This window comes from Phyllostomus hastatus, unplaced genomic scaffold (genome assembly GCF_019186645.2).
Source record: "Phyllostomus hastatus isolate PE091 unplaced genomic scaffold, TTU_PhHast_1.1 phas_contig_38, whole genome shotgun sequence".
NCBI classification, from domain to species: Eukaryota; Metazoa; Chordata; class Mammalia; order Chiroptera; family Phyllostomidae; genus Phyllostomus; species Phyllostomus hastatus.
Window position 1 is genome coordinate 1,820,071 of NW_025333869.1, and position 23,986 is coordinate 1,844,056.

Consider the following 23,986-nt stretch of genomic DNA (forward strand, 5'->3'; position numbering starts at 1 on the left):
ATGCTAGGTGTGGATGAAGGGATTTCAGAGCTTAATAAATACAGATTGTTTTCAGGGACTCAGAGAAAACCTTTTTATATGTTTGTTTCCAGACAAGCTCAGATTTTGCAATAATTATTTCCAATGATAACTATTCAAAAATGTTTCCTTAAATATTCTTGTGTTACTATAGAAGAAATGTAACATCAATGAATAAACTATAGTAAATGTAGTACCTCTTACAGGAAAATTTCCTTTCAGTAGGTATGGCATGCTCTACTGCCTCTACCAATGTCAACTTATCTTTTGAGATTGTAAAAGGCTTCCACTGGAAAACACTGTAGACACCCCATGGGGTTGCAGAGGGAGACAGAAGAGCAGTGGCTTAGCTGACATCCTGGGCACAATCTGTCTAGACAGCATCACCCACGATGTTAGGTAGCTGACTTCCTGCTGAGGTGCCCTTTTCTTTAAAAGGAGCATAGCCATAATTCACTGTTCTTTCATTCTAGAAATTGCCAGTGAGCACTGACCTCATGTCAGGAAGCAGAGAAGCCATGGAAAAGATGTATTTCACTGGGACTTACATTCTAGTGGGAGAGGAAAACAACATACAAATATAACTGTCTATTTAGAAAACCAACCCGTGGAGTGAGAAGTGCTTACCGGCACCAAATGTGGTTTATGCCACTGCACCCCTGCTTGAGTGGTTCCAGGGCCTGAGCTAACTCCTCCAGGTGCTTCCAAACAGTGCAAGCCATGTCTACAGCAGATTCATGTGCAGAGGCTGGTTGCTGGGGATTGTGTTGGGTTGACTGTTCAGAATATACTTACACACCCACAACTGCACTCCTCTTTCTTGGTGGTTCATTTCCACCTGTGGAAACACTCCAGATTAGACACCCCTACATTCCCATGGCCACATTGTTACAGATATTCTGACTTCCTATATATCAAGAGAGAAAGAAGGAAAAACAACATTCTTAGGCCTGACACAACAGCAGAGTCTGGCCTGATGTGACTTTATAAATCTAGCATTACGTAGTTGAAGAGAACTGAATTTAGAAGAATGTTTATAAACATGAATTATTTTTCTTTCAGGTTTTAATTAGCTAACTTAGCTACTTCTCTACACAAACCACAGGAATCATCATCACAGGGCAAACTGTGATATAATCTGTACAGTTTATCAATTCTTAAGTAGCATTAAGTCCATTCCATTTCATTCCAAATCTTTATAACCTGAGATTAGTGCTAAATTAAACTATAGTTTCCCAGTGAGTTTCCTTTTCATATCCTCCCCATCCCAGCTGCCCCAGACATTTGAGAATAGGGTGCTTGGCCCTGCTAGGGCTAATTCCTATCATAGTGACCAGGTCCTATTTCGGTGGACTGAATTCATCTATCATTACAGCATCCAGCTTAGAGAATCAAATTGCTACGGGTTGTGGACATCATCAGGGCCCAGTAAGGGAAACGTTCAGGTCACCCATGCACAACACCTAAGACTTCCCATCTTCTCCTGGTCTTGATATACCATAAACCTACCTCAAGGATTTCAGTGCTAAAACAGGAACTATGCTTGCATTTTGTCTCTCACTGGTGATGCATGAATATGGCCCACATTAAATGGACTCAAGAAGTTCATTCTTTGCAGGGTGTGTCTAAAAGAAGCTCTGCTGCGACAGTGCCCACAGCTCCCTCCTGTGTGTCTGCTTGGGCCCCACCACTGGCTGGAAGAATGGGGGTCCTCAGAACAGATTAGGGTACAGGTGTGCTCCAAAGAAGATCTGGGGGACATGTTTCTAATTTGGGATGGTAAGTAGTAAGGATTGGTTAAGTACCCAGGATCATTTGAATCTGTTTTTACCGAAATGATAATAAATTAGTTTAGCTAATTTTATCTCATTTACAATAAATGCTGTGAAATTGTTGCTGATAACAGTATCATTGCCCTTTTCTTGGAGTTGAGTAAACCAGCTGTTTCAAAGTAACTTAACAGATTTATCCAAGGTCCTGGTAAGTAGCAGGGCTCAGGACCCACATCCCAGAGTCCTCTGACTCTAGCTCCCTGGGCATTGCACCTCTCTGCTTCTAGCCAGTGGTGACTGAGGTCTGCTCCTGTCGAGATAAAGATGTGGTTTGGCTCCAATTCTTCACTTGCTCTTGCTCATCTTGTTCAGAAGTTGTGATAATCTCAGGGCAGCTCGTGGTACTGTCTGCCCTCCTCTCACCCTCCCCTCACTCCTGTAAGTGACCAGACACTAGGGCAAGTACAGGGGGATTTCCTGTCCTACTGTCTTGTTCCTATGTGGTCTTCAACTTTTTTGTAGTAGTCAGAAAAAAAGTACCTCATCATATGTGCCATCTGAATTCCTCTTTCCTGCCATTTGTGTTTACATTAGAAATACCAGCATTGTGTTTGTAGAGTATCTAGCTCTGACACTCTTCATACCCATTTCTCAGGCTCTTTTAGTGGCTCAACACAAGGGCACAGTCTGTGCATTCAAGGAGGACCTGGGGGAACATTCACACCATCCTTGCACTTCTCACCAATGTGAGTAAACCTGATGTGGATCTTACAAACACAGTGACTGACAACAAGTCCTCTCTGTCCCACTCATTCTACCTGTTCATTTATTGGATGGTATCACACATCTGTACCAGTGTTAATATAAGGAGTGCAGGGGTTTATATCTCTCTTGGCTCCACAGAAAATGGAATCTTACAGCTTCCAAATCCATGAGGGACCTAAGACTGTGGGCCAGACATTGACCAGAGACAAACAGAACACAGATCTGAACCCACATGTGCCTTCTTCATGCCCTCTGCCCGCACCCACTCTCCATGAGCTCCTCTCTGCAGCAGTTTTGCCCCTACTGTGCACTGACTAGACAACACAGTCCTTCCTGGTGAGGCTTACTCCTTGTTTCAGGAATCTCAGGTGGGGAAGGGAAGTGAGCTCAGAGATGCTCAACTTGCCTCAGTGCTGAGGGCATGTAGTGGGCTCTCTTCTAACCATGAAACAGACAGTGCAGATGTTCATTTGGCTGAATTCCTAATTTCCTACCATGACTACCCACGTGTTCAAAAATAAAAATAAACAATAAAGACTTTGTCTGTGAACCCTCACCATCACTGCAGTCTCTGGCCCTTCCTGCACTCCCATGTCTGATGATCACCGACCACAGCCAGGAAATCTCACCTCCATGGAATTACATTTGAGCATCACACCAAATCTTTGCCAACTAAGTAAAACACACAGAGACTGTGCTTAAACATGACTGGTGTTTTCTAACGTACAGGACTAAAGTTTCTATCCTTTCCACATATAAAGAGTTAGTTCTATGAATCGCACCTATGAACCACTGAAAAAGATTAAAATACACCTTCTGATTGAAAAATAGTTGTTCCTTAGAAATATTATGAACGGAAGATTTTAGTATCTTTTCTACTCATGTAGCTAGTCTTTGAAAAACAACAGAGATCTTTGCTTTAAGAATCTCTGACTAATAATTATTACCACTTGCTGAGTATTTGTTATATGCCAGATATGGTGGAGGGGACCATGGTTTCAGAGATAAGACTTGATTCTGTCCTCAGAGAACTCATGTATAGTAATAAAAATGGGTTTAACTTGGAGGCAGTTAAGAGACAATAGTTAGTGCAAAACAAGAATTACCTGGAGTGAGGCTAAAACAGTGTGAAGGGTGCAAAGTTGGTTTAGGAAGGTCCAGAAAGTTCTTCTAGTCAGGCCTCACTCTCTGGAGTTGGTTCCAAAGTTGAATGAAATAACTGACAGTTAAAGCCAGTTTATGTGGAATGGAATATGTGCAGATGATGTTAACAAGTCCATGAAGATTAAGTGAGAGAAAGGAACAAGACTTGCTAAGCACTGTGCAGAAAGAGAGGCATCATCTAACAATGCCCTTGGAAACCAATGTAGAACAGCATGGGAATAGACCCAGGGCTGCTTGCAAGAGGCCTTGCAACATACCCCCACCTCCTTCAGCAGATCAGCAAGACTTCCAGGGCAGTAGTGCTCTGGCTGAGTTTAATGAATGGAGATTTCCTTGTGGTCAGGGAAATGGGTGAAAGGGCACTTAAAAGGGGGAGCTTACATAGAAGATACTGGACAATAAATGGACAATGTATGCTGAGTTGTTCAGCATTTAATATTGCAAGATGCTAGATGTCACTATGAGATGTGGAGACTGATTCTGGACAAGACACACAACAGCTAAGTGGTCTTCTAAAAAGGGTAGAGCTCATCATTTCACTTTGCTATTTAATATCCTCCAAAGATACATTCCCCTTACAAACAAAATAAAATCCAAGTTCCCTAGCTTGATCCACAATGTCAGGATGATCAGGCCCTGCCACACCCACTGACCTGTATCACTCTGGCCTTTCTCTCTGTCTCTTTTAAAGGACAGGACGACCTCTTCCTTCCCCAGGGCATTTGCATTTGCTGTCCCTGCACTGTTCAGTCCTCCACTTTCAGGTTCTAGCTCTGAGAATCTTACATTAGCACCTAACACAGCTCTATTCCCCTCCCCTGCCTCAGACCATCTCTTCCCATCTCCCTGTTTAGCTATCTCATAGTACTTATTAAACCTAAAAATGTATATTACTATGTATTATCAGCTCCCCCAATAATATTATAGGATCTATGGGAAAAGAGACTTATTCTCTCTCTTAGACACTGCCCTGTCTCCAGCTTCTAGAAGACCTGGCAGAGACCTGCTGGAAAAATGAATGACCAACTGTCATGAGAGTCAATAAGCTACGGAGTGTTCACAGTAAGAAGAAATTATTAGTTTAAAGGGTTTTCCAGAGAGAAACCTGAAAGGCTGAGTTGGTGAAGATCCATAAGGAACTACATTATAAAAGGTTCTTAGGAAAGGATCTTAATTAATAAGCATGACTGTATTTACTGTGAATGGATTCATTGTGAGATACTGGAGATTTAGACCAATGAACTTAAAATTTCATCTGTGTAACACCAAATGCATCCTTTGGTCTGGTGGGACATAGGCACTGTGATATGTCCTCTGGAGGGTCATCTTTTAACTCATTCACTGTCATTTCTTCAGTGAAGAAATCACTGCTGGTTCTAGGTCAGGTTCTCAATCACAGGATTAATGAACTTAAGGAAAACCCAGCCTGAAAGACCAAGCCAATCAGAAAAAGTGAAATATACAATATCTGGAAATGTCTCACTAAATTACTAGGATTTTTCACTAGTACATATTTATGCATTATTTATATGGTTTCTTATTAAATTTTTGAAATAAAAAATAACTTATAAGAAGCAAAGACAATTTTTTAAAAAATCATTCTTCACTCAACACTTACATGTCTAGGAATTTATCCTAAGAACAAAATTCAACAGAAAAAATGTGTAACAATGTCAACTAAACCTTCCTTTGTAAGAGTAAACCAAACAACAAAAGAGGATTCATCAACTTGATGGAGAATTGTATAGCTATTAAAAATGATGTCCATATAAAACACTCAGAAATATGAATGACAAAATATTCAAATGAAAATGACATGATACAAAGTAACATTAGTGCAGTAGGTGGAGTAAAAACAGACTTTAGAAAATGATGATGCTGATCCAAATACCACTTAGTTATATTAAACCAAGTGACCTTGAGCATGTCCTTTAATCTCACTGAACATCTGTTTCATTATTTGTAAACAAGAAATACCAATATTGTAAAATCTATCTCATAGGAACAACTGTCTTTTAACTAAAATTCACCTACTATAAAAATTTTATTGAAATTCCCCTTTAAAATATTCATGTGATTCCCTTTTCATTTTGCTGATTTATTTTCAGCCATGAAGAAGCTTTTTATTTTGATGAAGTCCCATTTGCTTATTTTATTTATTTATGTATATACTTACTCATTTATTTATTTGTTGTTCAAGTACAGTTGTCTCCATTTTCACCCCACCATGCCCCCCCATACACACCCACCTCCCACCCTTGAACCTACCTCCTTTGACTTTGTCCATATGTCCTTTATACATGTTCCTTGATGGTCCTTTCCTTTATGGCCCTTGCTCTAGGGGACATATGGGTGAAAATATCACTGCATAGACTATCTGAGATTTTCCTGCCTATGTTTTCTTCTAGGACTTTTACAGTGTTGTGGCTTATATGTAAGTATTTTATCCACCTTGAGTTTAATTCTGTGTATGGTATAAGTTGGTGGTCAAGTTTCATTTTTTTTTTTGCATATAGCTGTCCAAATATTGGCCAATGATACCTTGAAGAAAGGTTTGATCTCCAAAATATATAAAGAACTCACATGACTCCACACCAGGAAGACAAAAAGTCCAATTAAAAAATGGGCAAAGGACCTGAACAGACACTTCTCCAAGGACATACAAAGGACCCAGAGATATATGAAAGGATGCTTAGCATCAGTAGCCATCAGAGAGATGCAAAATAAAACCACAATGAGATACCACTTCACAAATGTCAGAATGGCCATCATAAGCAAATCAACAAGTGCTGGAGAGATTGTGGAGAAAAGAGAACCCTAGTGCACTGTTGGTGGGAATGCAAACTGGTATAGCCACTGTGTAAAATAATATGAAATTTCCTCAGGAAACTAAAAATGAAACTGCCTTTTGGCCTGGCAATTCCACTGCTGGGATTATACCCTAAGAATCCTGAAACACCAATTCAAAAGAACCTATGCACCCCAATGTTCATAGCAGCACAATTTACAATAGCCAAGTGTTGGAAGCATCCTAAGGACCCATCAGTAAATAAGGGGATCAAAAAACTACAGTACATTTTCACAATGGAATACTACACAGCAGAAAGAAAGAAGGAGCTCCTATCTTTTGTGATAGCATGGATGGAGCTGGAGAGCATTATGCTAAGTGAAATAAGCTAAGTGAAATAAACTAATACAAACACCATATGATCTCACCTACAAGTGGAACCTAATCAATAAAACAAACAAGCAAGCAAAATTATAACTAGATACATTGAAATAAAGAACTAACTGACAGTAACCAGAGGAGAGGTGGGAGAGGGATAACACAGAAATGAAGTGTAAGGGTTGTCAAGGAATATGTATAAAGGACCCATGGACAAAGACAGAGGGTGAGTAGACTTGAGCATGGGAGGTAGGGGTAGGTGGGGTGAGGGAATGTGGTGGCAGGAAATGGAGACAACTGTACTTGAACAACAATTTAAAAAGAAAAAAACAATTAAAATGAATACAGTAATAAATAAAAGTAAATAAGTAAAAATATTCATGTGAAAGTCACTTACTCTCAAAAATTGTCACCTTTGTAACACACTTTACATTTCAGATTTAACCCTGACATCTCATCAATGAAATAACCAACAGGACCTGCTGCTATGTTGTGAAGTACTTTGCAGGACCTGATAACTAGACCATCTTCCTAGTGAATGGTACATAAAAATTAAGAACTAAGATGAAGCAGTAGAAATAAAGTGCTAATCACCTCAAGAAGTTACACTTCTAGTTTTGTTTTCTTGATTTGTATTCTCATTTCCCGTCATAAACCATTTTTATTCAAAAGAAGGTATAATGAAGTTTCATTCAGAAACTTCATTAAGAAAGGTTGAATTATGAATAGAGTATAAAAGAAGGAAATAATAAATCACATAGAAGAGAAAAAGAAAGCAAAATAAAAGAATTTTTAATGAGAACAGATGAAATAGAATGACAAATCTGTGTATTATGTTGACAGATATGATCCATAGGATGTAACATTATACCTGTGAGAAGCACTCAATATATTTGGTAGTCTCATTTCAGCTCAGCAATTCTAAATCTATACAATTTAGAAACACTGAGATAATATGACTTGCTGTTTCTGGCTAGCAGATTTACCCTTGAAGACTGTATAGATGGTCCCACACTCGGCTACAAATACTGACTAGCATATTTGTTCCTGCATCATTGGCAGAATTTGATGAATATTGTAAATACCAACCAACATTTTAATGCCTCTTTTATAAGTTTATTGGGGGATTTCATATCTTTTATCTAATGATGTTTATGTTTATAGTTGGTGCTATAAATTTGAAATGTTGCAGTAATATGTACCAATCTCAATCCAGACAATGGGAGCGGGAATTAATGTGCTTCTTAAATGTAAGGCACAGACAAAATTATTTTGGTTTCCTGTTCTCTTGATGATTCCCATGAGTAAATGATTATTGGATTAAATATTTCAGTACTGGGAATTTCCCATAGATAGTCAGAGTCATGTCTTCACATGGCCCAATTCTCCTGGGTTTTGGGCCATCTTAAATGTCACAATGAGTTGTGCATTTATCACTGTGTGAGGAAAACAGAACCTATAGCTCCTGACACTGCTTTTGTCCCAGGCAGGAAGCACAGTGGTACAGGACAGGGATCCAGCCTGGGAGCAGAGTGTGAGCAACTCACATGGGAATGAAGAGCGAGTGTCAGAGCCAACAGCCCACCAGTGCCTCCTACACTCACACAGTCATTTGCTTTTCCTCCTTTTGTTCCATTTCGGCCCTTTTTCTCCTATAGCTTATCACTGTGCAGCCTCTTCCTGGCAAGCTTCCCTCTCCACACTGGGCTAATCAACTGCTTAATTGGAACAGGAATTTCTCTGCCTGAAATTCTTGCACATTTCTTGGGAGTATGTTTACAGTACTAAACAACCTTAAGTTTACAAAGACTCAGTGTTTGTCAGCAATTCAAATTCAGTTTTCTCCCCACTGCTGACTTCCAATGGCTAACCATGCAGATGGAGTATATGCCAAACACAGAACTTCTCTTTTTCAATTCCCCCTCAACACCCCACAGCATGTCTGCAAGCCTTGAGCAACTGTCCAATACAAAACAGGCACCCAGCAAATGGTACTTTCCCTTTCCTTCCTGCAGCACTTGGGGTTAGTCACCAAACTTGCTATAGGGAATGAATGAGTTAAGCAAAAAGCCGGGAGAGAACAGCTCAGGACTAGCAATAGGAGCTTTGGTGTCAGAACTGGTTTTGAATTCTGGCTTCACTATTTAGTAGCTAGAAAGCTAATTTTCCTTAAGAAAATGACTTAAACTATGATTTGTGGGATGCCCCATCCTGCGGAGCTCTCCTGGCTGCCATGGATGAGAATAAGTCATCCTGGACACAATCTGTTGTTCTGGTGGGGAAGTGGGTGGCAATTCCCTCTAGTGGAGAATGCCCTGAGCCCTTCTCCAATGGCTTTTATTGGGATTGGTAGGTGTAGGGATATACAGCATACATGCATAGCTCATTAATCATTGTCTAAATGCTATAGTTATAAAAAACTGATATTATCTATAGATGACAGTTGAAGAAACACAGAGATCTGCATCAGGTCAGGGTCTGCTGGACATGCTGGCACCAGATGGTTGTTAAGCTGTATTTCCTAAGATAAGGAGTTTACTCTTTATGCTTTGAATTTAAACATCTGGTTTACATGGACAGGGCTATAGCAAAGCACAGCAAGCTTCAAAGGATACAATGTATACTTCACGTCTGATTTTCCAAGGGAACTCTCAGTGTTAACATTGGGTCATGTCTGCCACCTACATTTGGCTTTCTAGTTGAGACTCATAGGAAAGGCCTTGCTTGTGCAGGGCTACATGCTTTGAAACTACACAAAGTGGTCCCCAACACTGATTCTCACTTTTCTCATGTGCAAAATAAAGATAATACCTCTTCGGCTACAGGATGTTTAAAAGTAATGAACTACTGCATGTAAAGCACTAAGCAATGGTCACCACACCACAATATGTACTCAATTGTGAAAATAAAGCATGTTAATTTTTTAAAAAGAACCATACTTGCTAATTAGAGAAATGCAAAACAAAATCACAGTAAGCCACTATCTGAGACAGAAGAAAGGCAAGGGAGGCGAGGCGAGCCTAGGTGAGGCAGGGGCGAGGCGGGTCTGGGCTAGGCAGGGGGGAAGGGGGGCGAGGGGGGAGCAGAGAGCGGGGAGGGGGATGAGGGGGGAGGGGGGAGGAGGGAGGGGGAGGAGGGAGGGGGGAGGGGAAGGGAGAAAAAATGAATAGTGGGAATTGGAGAGAATATGGAAAAACAGAACTCTTGTGTACTGTTGGTGGGAATGTAAATTGGCATACCACTCTGGAAAAGTTTGGAGTTACCTCAAAAATTAAAAAATAACTACCTCATAACCAAGCAATTCCATTCCTGGGTATTTATCCAAAAGTATTTCAAGCGGAATCTCAAAAAGATATTTACACACCCATGTTCACCAGCCTTATTTGCAACAGCCAAGAGGTGGAAGCAGCCAGATGTCATTGATACATGAATACATAAAAAAAATGTGGTTGATACGTACAGTGGAATATGATTCATCCTTTAAAAGAAAGGACTTCCTATAACAGGCTACAACATGGATGAACACTGAGGACATTATGCTGAGTAAAATAAGCCGGTCACAAAAGAAACAAATACTGTGTTTCCACTTATATGGGATACCTCAAATCATCAAAATTATGGAAACAGAAAGTAGAGCAGTGGGTACCAGGACTGGGGGAGGATGAGATGGGGAGTTGTTTGATGGGTATAGAGCTTCAGTTTTACAAGACGGAAAAGTTCTGGAGATCTATTATGCAACAATGTAAATATAGTTAACATTACTGTACACTTAAAGTGGTTAAAAGGGTAGATTTTATATTACATGTTTTTTAAATAAAAAACAATTAGTGCACACTAAAAAAAAAGAATGTGTCTACAGGGATGTGCTCTCCAGGTCTCTTCCAAGGCCTGATGGAGAAAGGGGAGAAGAAAGGAGAGATGAAGCTGAAGAAGTGAAAATAGGCTGTCAGCTCCTAGTCTGGTTCCTCAGGTTAGCAGGAGAAAAAAGGCCTGTCACATAGAAAAGACTAAGCAGAGCATCCTTTCCCTCTCACATTGGGGGAGGGTGACTCAGAGAGCACCAGAAACAACATTTCAGGCATCAGCAAGTCCCTGTGAACACATCTGTATAAATATTGTGCCTCAGAATTGGAAATGAGAGGTGTTGAGAGGACACAAATCTCTGAAAAGAAGGGAAAGAAGAAGGATAGGAGAGAAAGCCCAGTTTGGAGTCAGTTTAATGAGTTGAACTCCTCTGTCCACTACTGGCTTGTCCTCCCTGGGAATGACTTTACTCATCAGCACAAAAGGGCTTGATAATGGGATTCTATTTCTTGTTCTCCATTTCTCTGAAGATAATCTTTAAATATTTTTAAAAGGCAATAACGAGATTCTTTCTACTTCCAAAGACAAAGAAGGAAATTTCATCATGTAAAATGGGGGACAGAAGAAATTTTATACAATTAAGCTAATATAACAAATATTTTTCCCAAAGGGAAATAATGTAATCTTTTACTTGGGATTTTCATTTTTAAGTGTATTTTATTGAGTTATTACAGTTCTCCCAATTTTTCCTCCACTGCCTCTCTGACCAGTCCTCCCCTTCCCTCCAGCAATCCCCCCTCTTAGTTCATGTCCATGGGTCATGCATCTAAGTTCTTTGGCTTCTCCACTTCCTGTACTATTCTTAACACCCCCCTGTCTATTTTGTCCCTACTAATTATGCTTTTTAACCCTGCACCTATCCCCCCAATTTCCCCCTCCCCGGTCCCCACTGATACCCTCCATGTGATCTCCATATCTATGATTCTATTCCTGTTCTAGTTGTTTGCTTAGTTTTTGTTTTTTAGATTCAGTTGATAGCTGTGAGTTTGTTGTCATTTTAATGTTAATTGTTTTTATCTTCTTTTTCTTAAACAAGACCCTTTAACATGTCATATAATAAGAATTTGGTGACAACAAACTCCTTTAGCTTTAACTTTTCTAGGAAGCAGTTTATTTGCCCTTCCATTCTAAATGATAGCTTTGCTGTATAGAATGATCTTGGTTGTAAGTCCTTGCTTTTCATCACTTTGAATACTTCTTCCCAGTCATTTCTTGCCTGCAAAGTTTCTTTTGAGAAATCAGCTGATAGTCTTATGGGGACTCCTTTGTAGGTAACTCTCCACTTTTCTCTTGCTGCTTATAAGATTCTCTCTTGGTCTTTAACCTTTGGCATTTTAATTATGATGTGTCTTGGTTTTGCCCTCTTTGGGTCAAACTTAATTGGAACTCTCTGTGCTTCCTGGACTTGTATCTATTTCCTTCATCAAATTAGAGAATTTTTCTTTCATTATTTTTTCAAATAAGTCTTCAATTTCTTGCTCTTCCTCTTCTCCTTCTAGCACACCAATGATTTGAATGTTGGCACTTGGAGATGTCCCAGAGTCTTATTCTTTCCTTGTTTTGTTTTGCCTTGTTTTTGAATTCTTATTTCTTCATTCTGTTCTGGTTGACTGTTTATTACTTCCTTATGTTCCAAATAGTTGATTTGAACCCAACTTCTTTCCCTCACTGTTGTTTCCCTATGGATTTTTCTTTACTTTTCTTAGTGTAGCCTTTATTTCTTCCCTTATTATTTTGCCATACTCAATGAGTTCTCTGAGCATCTTTATCATCAGTGTTTTGATAGCCTATCAGACTCTGCATCTGATAGGCTGTTTATCTCAATTTAATTTAGTGCTTTTTATGGGGTTTTCTTCTGTTCTTTCATTTGGGACATATTCATCTCCTCAATTTGGCAGATTCCCTGTGTTTGTTTCTGTGTATTAGGTAGAGCTGCTTTGATACCCTGTCTTAGCACACCTGTTAAGTTGTATGGGGCAGAGCCTTAGGTATTCACCAGCATGGAGCAACATACTTCACCATTTTGTGGCTCTGTATGTGGGTGAGGGGTCAGAAAGGGGACAGTACTGCTGACTGGCTTCTGGAGGCTCACTCAGCACTTACCCCTTTCCAGTCACTTCATCCACTTTCCACATGAGACTGGAGTACCTCTAAGCTGTCACTCTGGTGTTGGTTCCCAGAGTGGGTGGGTTTGCATACATTGTAAGACAATCTGGGCCCCTTAAACAGACTTTCCTGAGAGACCAGCAGTTTTTTCTACTTCCCCACACCCCACTGGTTTTTACAGCCAGAAGTTATGAGGCTTTATTTTCCCAGCACTGGAACCCTCAGCTGCTCAGTCTGGCCTGGAGCTGAGATCACTCACTCCCCAGGTATCCTTTCCAATTTTTATTTACCACACATAAATATGGTACTGTCTGTTCTGCCAGCCACTGCCACCACCTCACTGCCACCACACCATGTCCTCTCCTTCCCAGCTCCTCAGCTCCACCCCTCCTACCTGTCTGGATGAATATGGCTTCTTTAAATCCTTGGTTGTCGAACTTCCCATACAGTTTGATTTTATGGTAGTTCTCAGTGTTGTTTGTTTGTTTGTTTGAGGTTAGTTGTGATCCTTCTTATGATTGTGCAAGGAGGCAAAGTATATCTACCTATGCTTCCATCTTGACCAGAAGTCTTCTTTGGAATTTTTAATAAAAGGCCTTCCACATCCTAAAGTATGATGTGGCAGAGCATCCATCAAATGCCTCTGGAGACATAGTTCACAATATTTAGTGTAACTATTACCCCAATTGTGTTTCATTAATGCAATTCCTCTGTTATGTTTTTCTGTGTATGTTGCAACTTTAACAACAAAATATATTCAGTTGCTGGGCTACTGTTGTCTAAGGGGTTTGGATGAACAAGAAAAAGAAAAGATGAAAAATCTAAGTAGAACTTAATGGATATTTATAATCATGTGCCATTTTCTAAAATGGCTCAGACTTGTCTATAGCCTCATTTCCTTATCAGTTTCTTTTTTTATATTGTGATAACCCTTTCTCTGCTAGACTGGGTTTACTCACTCCTGGAATTTTTTAAAATGTGATTAAATATTTTGGATATACGCCTGGTTTTCTTTGTTTTTAAATGACAATTCATTCAACATCTATAATTTGGGTAGGGTGATGCATACCTACTATCAAGGGCATGCACTTTTGATCTTAAGGAGTTCATTAACAGAAAGTTAGTAAGTAATATTACCATCACAAGCCCTGGCCAGGTAGCTCAGTTGGTTAGAGCTTTGTCCTAACCCACAAAGGTTGTAGGTTCAATCTCTTGGTCAGGGCACATAGAAGGAGCAACAACTGATGCATAAATAATGCATAAGAGAAACTTGATGTTCTCTTTCTCTCTCTAAAAAAATAATACATAAAATTTTTTTAAATATTACCATAATAAAAGTAAAAAGGTAAGTGAAATTATAGCTCTACCCTCTGGTAGTTATTCATTTTAGGAGATCACAGTGAACCAACATCAGTTTCTTTTGCCAATGTTTTCTTAGTTCTAACAATAATGACATTGTTCCACCAATTTCCACTTGACTGATCTACTTGTGAGTCATATTAATTGTGACCCTTCCTACTCAGGTATCTCTGTGAACTTGCTCTCAAATATACTGTTTCAGTGCAGACAGTAGGAAGAGCAGAATTTGCATGTAAATATGGGCAGAAAGAGAAAGATGAAGAAATAAAAGACTTTCAGAAAAGTACAAATGTCTATGAAAATCCCCAGTATACATTTTAAAAAACACTGTAAACAATCTATGTGTATCACAGCAAATCCTCTAAGAGGAGGAACTTGAACAATTCAGCAGAACTTAATGACACATGCTTTATTATGCTTCCTTGCTTCTCTAACTAAACCAAGAGTGTGTCATGGAGACACTCTCCAAATCAGGCTTAGCTCTGCAGCTCTGTGGTTACAAGGATTGGCTAACCCCTGTAAGAGTCTAACCTCATGCAGACTCTGTGGCTAAATGGTTGAGTCTGGATCTAGGCCTGACTTTGCCTTGTGATGTGACCTGGGACACAATTTCCTTCATTCACAAGCTTTACTTACTCTCTGCATTGCCTGAAATTTCTATCATTACAGATCAGGAACTATTACATTTAACAAGAATTCATCATTCCAAATCTATCCTCTGCCTGTTCTGACTCCCCATTGACGAAGACATCAATGTAGGCCTCCCTACAGGGCCAAGAAAGTACAGAAATCTCCATTCTGAGGTGTGGAAACAAGGAACAGACACCACTGATAGAGAAATGCAACTAGATATCCTAATGTCCTTGGTAGGTAGAAGGAGAACAAGGAGAAACACATTGCCTCAATACTCTTCAATAAGGTGTTAGGTGAGGATTACATCTAAGATTGCACAGGAAGAAGAGAAGGTGGAGTGTGGAAGCATAGAAAACAAATTTGTATCTTTATTCAAGCAATATGTGTACAGAGTTCAAAAAACTAAAAAGTTATATCTAATTAAAGGGATGTATATAATCTTGAAAAAAAATGGGCTGTCAGCACAATGTCCTCTTCTCTATGAGGACTAACCTGATGCTCCTTTTTAACTCTACCTGACTTGCCTCCTTTGCCAAATTCATCTCCTTTATCCTATTCTCTACTATTTCTATAATACTTAATACCTTCTAATACATACACAATTTCCTTACTTCTTTTCTAAATTTTATTTATGATTTTTAGAGACAGAGGGAGAGAGAGAGAAAAAAACACTGATCTGTTCTTCTATTTATTTATGCATTCATTGGTTGATTCTTGTGTATGCCCTGACCAGGGATTAATCCAAAAGCTTGGAATATCAAGATAATGCTCTAACCAACTGAGCTACTTGTCCAGGGCTCCTAACTTCTTATGCTTACTTCTTATGTTTACTGTCTGCCTCTCCTTGTCATAGGAGAAACTGTAGGAAAGCAAGATTCTCTCTCAGTTCTCTTTGCTGACATGTCCCCAGTACCTAGAATAGTGAATAATGAATATTCTAAAATATTTGTGGAGTGGAATGAATGAAAATCAAAAGGGAAAGTACCCATCACCAAGGATAAACCCAGATTTTGTGAGACCTAAAGCTTATAAATTTTGAGAGGGCTTTCTTTAATAAAATTATAATTATTTAATTTAATCTTTATTGTATTTTTTCCATTATCATTTAGTTTTATACACCCCTCCCCCCAGCAGCCACCACACTGTTGTCCATATCTATGAGCCTTTTTTCCTTTTTATTCAGTCTCTCCAGCCCCTCACCACCTCCCCAACTCCTACTAGCTGTCATCCTGCTCTATGTCTATTAGTACATCTCCCTTTTCCTTGTTAGTTCAGTTTATTCATTATACTCCACATATGAGTGAAATCATATGGTATTTGCCTTTTCTCTGACTGGCTTATTTCACTTAGCATAATGTTCTCCAGGTCCATCCATACTGTCACAAAGGATAAAATTTCTTCTTCATTTTGGCCGAGGGGTATTCCATTGTACAAACGTCCCATAGTTGTTTTATCCACTCATCTACTGATGGACACTTGGTCTGGTTCCACATCTCAGCAATTGTAAATAATGCTATGATGAACAAAGGGGTGCTTATGTTGTTCCAGATTAGTGTTTTAGGTTCCTTCAGATATGTTCCCAGAAATGGGATTGCTGGATTGAAAGGCAGATCCATTTTTAATTTTCTGAGGTATCTCCATACTGCTTTTCACAGTGGCTGCCCCAGTTTACATTCCCAGCAATGGTGCAAACGGGTTCCCCTTCTCCACATCCTTGGAAGCACTTGCTGTTTGTTGATTTCTTGATGATAGTCATTGTGACAGTTGTGAGATGGTATCTCATTGTGGTTTTAATTTGCATCTCTCTGACCATGAATAACATTGAGCATCTTTTCATATGTCTATTGGCAATCTGTATGTCCTCTTCGGAGAAGTGTCAATTCAGGTTCTTTGCCCATTTTTTAATTGGGTTGTTTGTTTTTCTGGTATTGAGTTTTGTAAGTTCTTTATAAATTTTAGTTATTAATCACTAATCAGATGTAAAAGCAAATATGTTCTCAATTCTGTGGGTTGTTATTTTACTTTGTTGATGATTTCCTTTGCTGTACAGAAGGTTTTTTTAATTTCGTGGACTCCCATTTGATCATTTTTTCCTTTGTTTCCCTTGCCTGGAGAGATATACTGACGCGGACCCCAGCTCGTGGGGTCCACATCATTATGGAATGAAATGAGACATTCACACAGATTATCAAATCTGGTGAAGGAAAAGGGACCACATGGCTTTCCTCTAAGGTGGGCAAAAGCCTTGGCCCTCACTCCAATGAGCTTGTATTGTCTTACTGGGCACATTACAAGAAGGTCCTCATTAACTATGCACAGACTCACTTTAGGTGGTTACCTTATACAGAAAACAAAGGAGAGGATGCTGGTAATCACATCACAGAAGAGGAATATTTGCAAATGAAAAGGCAAAAGTAGTTGGACCAGTTACACTCATCCTTGGAAACTTTAGCATGGTTTTTAGGAAGTTGCTTCACAGTAAATGTCCTCAATTCAGGGTGAGGGAGTTTTAGCAAAAAGCAAGACTCATAGCAGCCTAGGTACATTGCAGGCCTGATTCCCCACTGAAAAACCTATCTGTGGGCATGGGTCCTGTGCATCTCCCAGTGGGAGCTGGGCCCACGCCATGCAGAGCAGCCTCCCACAATATACCCAATAAAATATTGCTATGATCAGTTTCTGAGATTTGCTGCCTATGTTTTCTTCTAGAATTTTTATGGTATCAGATGTAACATTTAAGCCTTTGATCCATTCTGAACTTATTCTTGTGTGTGGTGTAAGAAGGTGGTCTAGCTTCATTTTTCTGCACATATCTGTCCAATTTCCCAACACCATTTGTTGACTAAACTATCTTTAGTCCATTGTGTATGATTGCTTCCTCTGTTGAATATTAATTGACTGTAAACATGTGGGGTTTTTCAGGACTCTCTATTCCATTCCATTGGTCTAGGTATCTGTTTTCAATGCCAGTACCATGCTGTTATATGCCAATAATGAACTAACAGAAAGGGAAATTAAGAAAACAATCCCATTCACAATTGCTACAAAAAAGAATAAAATACCTAGGAATAAACCTAACCAAGGATGTAACAGATCTGTACTCAGAAAATTGTAAGACATTCAGGAAAGAAATAGAAGACACAAATAAGTTGAAGCACATACCATGTTTATGGATATGAAGTATTAACACCATTAAAATGTCCATACTACCCAAAGCAATCTATAGAATCAGTGTGAAAGGTTTTTTTAGGCTCCTCCATGGAAATACATGCTAATCAGCCATAAAAGTTAAGCAGTATAAAAAAGTTAAGCTTTTTATTGGGGTTTGTGCACTCCCAGGCGAGGTTCTCTCAGTCCACACAGCAGAAGAGCCAAGAAAAGTCCGCGCCCTACAGAAAAACAATGGTGGGGTTTTATTTTGGTTTGGCTCTCTGTGGTAGCTGAGGATTGGTCCTTTGTGAACAAAGCAGCAGCATATCATTGGTGGTTCCTAGTCTAATGTCAGCCATCTCTTCCGGGTTATAGTTCAGTTGCCATCTTGATTGTAGTCCAGCCTCTATGATTAATTGTAGTCCAGCTGCCCTTTTGTCTTACTCTGCCCATCCTGACACAGTGCAATTCTTATCAACAGTACAATGATGTATTTCACAGAACTATAACAAATATTTCAAAAATGTATTTGGAACCACAAAAGGCCCCACATAGCAACAGCGATCCTTAGAAAGAACACATTTGGAGGAATCAAGCTACCTATATGAAACTATGTTATTTGCTATGTGGGGCCTTTTGTGGTTCCAAATACATTTTTTAAATACTTGTTCTAGTTCTGTGAAATATATCATTGTACTGTTGATAGGAATTGCATTGATTCTATAGATTGCTTTGGGTAGTATGGACATTTTAATGGTGTTAATACTTCATATCCATAAACATGGTATGTGCTTCGACTTATTTGTATCTTCTATTTCTTTCCTAAGTGTCTTACAATTTTCTGAGTACAGGTCTTTTATGTCTTTGGTTAGGTTTATTCCTAGGTATTTTATTGTTTTTGTAGCAATTGTGAATGGGATTGTTTTCTTAATTTCCCTTTCTGTTAGTTCATTATTGGCATATAAAAATGCAACTGATTTCTAATTTTGTGTCCTGCTACTTTGTTGAATTCATTTATCATTTTTAGCAGTTTCTTGGTGGAATCTTTGGGGTTTTCTATGTACGGTATCATGTCAAGTGCAAATAATCACAGTTTTACTCTTTCCTTTCCAATTTCCATGTCTTTTATTTCTTCTTTAAAACTGATTGCTAGGTCAGAAGATGGCGGCTTTACTCTAGGTAGCGTTTTTCTCGGCTTCTCTGAAGAGGGGGGAAACTTGCGGATCAGTGGAGAGGCACAGCAAGTGGGCTGGGTTGCCGAATCACTTTTGAAAGCAGGACATCAGAAATTATTGCACTCACTGGAAAACTAGACGGTAAGGAGTCTGATACAGGACAAAAGGGGCCCAGGGATCAGCGCAGGGTCTGGGGGTGCTCAGACCCCAGGCCCGCCCGCTGCTCCGGGCTCTGCCCTAGGGCTCCTGGGAGAGGGAAGCCGCTGCTCCCTCCCTCCCCCAAATACGGGGGTGAGCACCTCCAGGGGAGAATGGGTTGCTAGAAGGAACAGATTGGCCAGTTGGACTGAGAAAAAATCGCCCAGGGAATGTGAACACCCGCCCAGAGACGGGGAGAAGTAAGAGCCTCTAGCCGACAGGACCAGGGGCATCTCTAGCCCTGTGGAAGTGCAGATCGGATGAGAGTACAAGCCGGCCGTGCTCGGCTTGTGCCACATGGGGAGGCCAGCATCACACGCTGCCGTAGCATGCTGTGATCCTGATCCCGGAATCTCACGCTGCGATCCCGGGAGAGACTTGGTGCTGGGTGTGTTCCTGCAGTGGTGGCTCAGAGATTTCCAGCCAGCCTGACCGGGAAGCCGGGAAAGATGCCAACACCCAGTCGGAGGGCGGTTCGGCGGGGAACACGAGCTGGAAATGGCTGGACTCGTGCACCATCGTCGGGAAGACTGACTCTCGCACGCTAGTGTGTTTGGGAGCGCTCAGGGTACCTGACACACTTGCTGAGATCTGGCTGAGAGAGAGAGAAGCATTTCAAAGGCCCCTCAGCCAGCTGAAACCAGCAAGATCAGAAAAACCAGTCTGGCCAGTTAGAAACCAACAAGAGGCTTTTTGTTTGTTTGGTTGGTTGGGTTTTCTTATTTTGTTTTGTTTTGTTTTGTTTTTGTTTGTTTTTGGTTTTCTTTGGTTTTGTTTGGTTTTTCTGGCTGTTGTTGGTTGATTGATTTTATCTTGTGTTTTATGTGACTTTTTTTTCCAATTCTTATTATTTTTATCTCGCAATCCCTTATATTTCTCTTCCATTCAACCTAATATTATTCTTTCCACTCCAAGTTTATCTCTCCTGCACTACATCTTCTGCTTTTCTTTCCTTTTTTATTTTTTAATCTTGCAAGTTACTGTAAACTTGTATTATCTTTTTCTCACTTTTCTGACATTTTTTATTTTAATAATATTTTGGTATTCTTTTTCTTTCTGTATAATCTGCTTTGGTTGGCTGGTTATACTGTCATTTGATAGGTTCCCTCTGGTATCTCAGTCACAAGGTGTTGATAAGTTACTATCCTTCATCTGTGTTCCATTAACACACCTCTCAAGGTTCTATACTCTTTATTCTTGTTATATAGACCTCATCGATTCTGCCACAAGAATGTCACTTTACTATTACTGCTAGTAAGACCTACTCTATACAATTGTAAATGCTTCTCAATACCCCTACCTGATCTCAGCCCACTTTGCAATTTTCTGAACTATACTATTGTGGGGGTTGTCTCTTTCTTTTACACACTACTCCTATATACTAATCTTTAGTCCAACCCTACCTTAGAAGCTGACCTCCCACAGCCTCACAGCTTTCTAGATCCAACTAACAATCCTCTCGGCCCCAATAAGAGTCTTACCTTCTTACCATCCTTTCTAAAACGTGGATAGTGGGGTGGAGGATCACGGTTAACACTATAAGGAGCCAAAGGATAACCCATCTCTTCTCTACTGGCTGCTAAAGTAAATATCATAGTATACTGTCTTGCTGTTTTAAACCATTTTGCCTTACTCCTCCAACTGATCCCAAAAAAGAGTAGGGGGAAGCTGTGAACACCAGGATACATGAAGGAGATTGCACCACTGAAACACACAAATATTCTACCACAGAAGTTCACACCATAATTACAGGGAATCAGAACAGTTCAAATTAACAAACAAGAAGAAAAAAAGAAGAAACCCATGAACAATGAGAAAACAAAGAAACAACCCCCCAACTGAAGGGAAATGAGGAAGCCTCAGGAAAAATGCTAAATGAAATAGAGGCAACTCAACTATCAGATAGTGAGTTCAAAACAATGATTACCAGGAAGTTCAATGAACTCACAATGAGATTTCAGAAATTAGAGGGAAACTACATCAGTCTCACTACAAACTATATAAACATGAAAAAGGAAATAGAAACTCTCAACAAAGGTCAAGAGGAAATGAAGAATACAATTTCTGAAGTGAAGAACACAGTAGAAGGAATGGAAAGCAGGATTGATGAAGCAGAAGATCGGATTAGCGAGCTGGAGGACAAAGTAGAAAACAGCATCCAGAAAGAGCAAGAAAAGGAAAAGAGGCTCAGAAAGAATGAAGAAGGATTAAGAGAAATGCAATAAAATATGAAACGTAATAATATCCATATAATAGGGATACCAGAAGGAGAAGAAGAAGAGCAAGGGATCAAAAACCTAGTTGAACAAGTAATGAAGGAGAACTTCCCTAATTTGATGAGAGAAAAAGTCACACAAATGCAGGAAACACAGAGAGTCCCAATCAAGAGGAACCAAAAAAGACCCACCCCAAGGCACATCATAATTAAAATGACAAAATTTCAAGACAAAGAGAGAATCTTAAAGGCAGCAAGGGAGAAAAAGGAAGTAACATACAAGGGAGCCCCAAAAAGCCTAACAGCTGACTTCTCAATGGAAACTCTTCAAGCCAGAAGAGAATGGCAAGAAATACTCCAGGTAATGAGAACCAGAGGTCTGCAACCAAAGCTACTATATCCAGCAAGGCTCTCGATCAAGATAGAAGGCCAAATAAGAAGCTTCCCAGACAAAAGAAGTCTAAAAGAATACACCTCCACCAAACCAGCTCTGCAAGAGATTCTAAAAGGACTGCTTTAAGGAGGAGAGAAGAAAGAGAGAGAGAGAGAGAGAGGAACACACGTACATAAAAGACAATGAATAAGTACCTATCAATAATAAACTCAAACGTAAATGGATTAAATGCTCCAATCAAAAGACATAGAATAGCTGATTGGATAAGAAAAAAAGACCCACATATCTGCTGTCTACAAGAGACCCACCTCAGGATAAAAGACTTACGCAGGCTGAAAGTAAACGGCTGGAAACAAATCTTCCAAGCAAATGGACAGGAAAAAAAAGCCGGGGTAGCAATACTCATATCAGACAAAACAGACTTCCAAAAAAGGTCCATAAAGAGAGACCCAGACGGTCACTTCATAATACTCAAGGGAACAAATCCATCAAGAAGAAATAAATATTGTAAATATATATGCACCCAACATAGGAGCACCCAAATACATAAAGAAAATCTTAGAGGACTTCAAGAAAGATATGGACAGCAACACAATTATAGTGGGACATTTTAACACCCCACTATCAAAAATGTACAGATCTTGATAAACAAAATATCAACAAAGATATTGTGGCATTGAACTATACCCTTGATGAAATGAACTTTACTGATATATACAGAGCCGTCCATCCAAAGGAAGCTAAATATACATTCTTTTCAAATGTACACGGAACATTTTCAAAGATAGACCACATGATAGGACACAAAACAAGCCTCAAGAATTTCAAGAAAATTGAAATCATACCAAGCATTTTCTCAGACCACAAGGGACTGAAGCTAGAAACCAACCCGAAGGAAAAACACTCAAAATCATGGAGATTAAATAGCATGCTATTAAACAATGAATGGGTCAAGAATGATATTAGGGAAGAAGTCAAAAGGTTTCTGGAAACAAATGAAAACGAACTCACAACAACCCAAAACGTATGGGACACAGCCAAGGCATTCCTGAGGGGAAGTTCATAGCGATACAGGCCCACCTAAGAAGGTTAGAAACATTCCAAACAAACAACCTAACCCTACGTCTACAAGAACTCGAGGAACAACAACAAAGGCAGCCCAGAGCAAGCAGAAGGAAGGAAATAACCAAGATCAGAGCAGAATTAAATGACATAGAGACTAAAAGCACAATTCTAAGGATCAATGAATCTAAGAGCTGGTTCTTTGAAAAGATAAACAAAATCGACAAGCCTTTAAGCAGACTCATCAAGAAAAAAGAGAGAAGACCCAAATAAACACAATCAGAAATGAAAGAGGAGAGATTACAACAGATACCACAGAAATACAAAGGATTGTAAGAAATTACTACAAGAGCTGTATGCCAAGAAATTTGCAAACCTAGATGAAATGGACAACTTTCTAGAAAAATATAATCTTCCAAAACTCAATGAAAAAGAAGCAGAAAGTCTGAACAGACCAATAACAACAAAACAAATTGAAGCAGTAATCAAAAAACTCCCAACACACAAAAGCCCGGGACCAGATGGTTTCACAGGAGAATTCTATGAAACATTTAAGGAAGAGCTAACCCCTATCCTTCACAGACTATTCCAAAAAATCCAAAAAGATGGGAGTCTCCCAAACTCTTTTTATGAGGCCAACATCATCCTAATTCCAAAACCAAATAAAGACACAACAAAGGAAGAAAACTTCAGGCCAATATCACTGATGAACATTGACGCTAAAATCCTCAACAAAATACTGGGAAACTGCATCCAACAATACATTAAAAAGATTATACACCATGACCAAGTGGGATTCATTCCAGGGATGCAAGGATGGTTCAATATTCGCAAGTCAGTAAATGTAGTAAATCACATAAACAAAAGCAAAGACAAAAACCACATGATCATATCAATTGATGCAGAAAAAGCATTTGATAAGGTACAGCACCCATTCATGATAAA